Here is a 1,136-nt window from a genome sequence, read left to right as displayed (position 1 = left end):
GGACACTGAGGAACTCATAGCTCAACAATAAACCATGAGAAAACATGCTCAAGTATGTAAACTCGCAGCAGAACACATTAATATTATTAAATTTGCTTATAATTATTATTATTATTATTAGTCTTTTTTTGACAGTTCTGCAGCTGTTACCTGGATGGGATGAATTTTTATTTAAACTTTAAACTTTAAACCGCATAAACACATTTAATTACACCAAATACACAAAATAATGTTATTTTTAGCAACATCATAGGACCCCTTTAAGTCAGACAGTCCACCATGAACAACTGAAATGCTTCTCTGCAAACTGCGCGTTCATCATTAGTTACTGGACAGACACATTGATAACTGTCCCATTCAGCCCTACATTTGAGAGTCTTGTGTTCAAAGGGCAGATGTGAGCTCCTATGTTTTAAACCGCGCAGGTTTACCGCATGCTGCGCTCGTGTGAAAGGGCTTTAACGGCGTGCGTTCTGGAGACTCCGTCGCTATGGAAACAAAGAAGCCAAAATCACGCGCAAATGAGCTTCTCTAATACTTCTTATGAAATTAATTTCATTATAATTGCTATTAGTATTATAAACAGTGCAAAATACTTATTTGTTTATTCAAATATGTGTTGGCCTTTAAAATACGGGACAAATCGTGTCCCGTATTGATTTGATACGGGACACATCATTTTACCATTAAATACGGGACGCTTCCATATTTTAAGGGACTGGTGGCAACCCTATCTGGAATTGCATTCCTTCTCTGATGACGTCAGTTTGACAGCTTGGGCAGAATATCCTTAAACACACCCCTTAAACCATTAGTTTGCTATGAGTAAGAGATGAGAGGAGGAGCGCAAAAATAAAACCACGCCCTCTCCTCAATATTCCGTTTCAGCTGGAAATACTGAAATAAAGTCGGCAGCAACTTCCGGTTCACGCGGACTTTAAAGAGTTGGATTCTCATGCTAAGCATGGACAAAATGTTAAAAAATCCAACCTGGAGTCATATGACATGAGTATTTCTGTGCTAAAAATATTACTTCCGGGTTCGTACAAGTTTCTGAGAGTTTTTTTTTCGATCGTGGCTCTTCATGACGTAAACGAGGGTGGAACTCCTTATATGGGCATTTCTCCCGGAAGAAC

Source organism: Sinocyclocheilus anshuiensis, unplaced genomic scaffold (assembly GCF_001515605.1).
Source record: "Sinocyclocheilus anshuiensis isolate Anshui unplaced genomic scaffold, SAMN03320099.WGS_v1.1 scaffold267, whole genome shotgun sequence".
NCBI classification, from domain to species: domain Eukaryota; kingdom Metazoa; phylum Chordata; class Actinopteri; order Cypriniformes; family Cyprinidae; genus Sinocyclocheilus; species Sinocyclocheilus anshuiensis.
Note: the sequence above shows the minus strand (reverse complement) of the source record.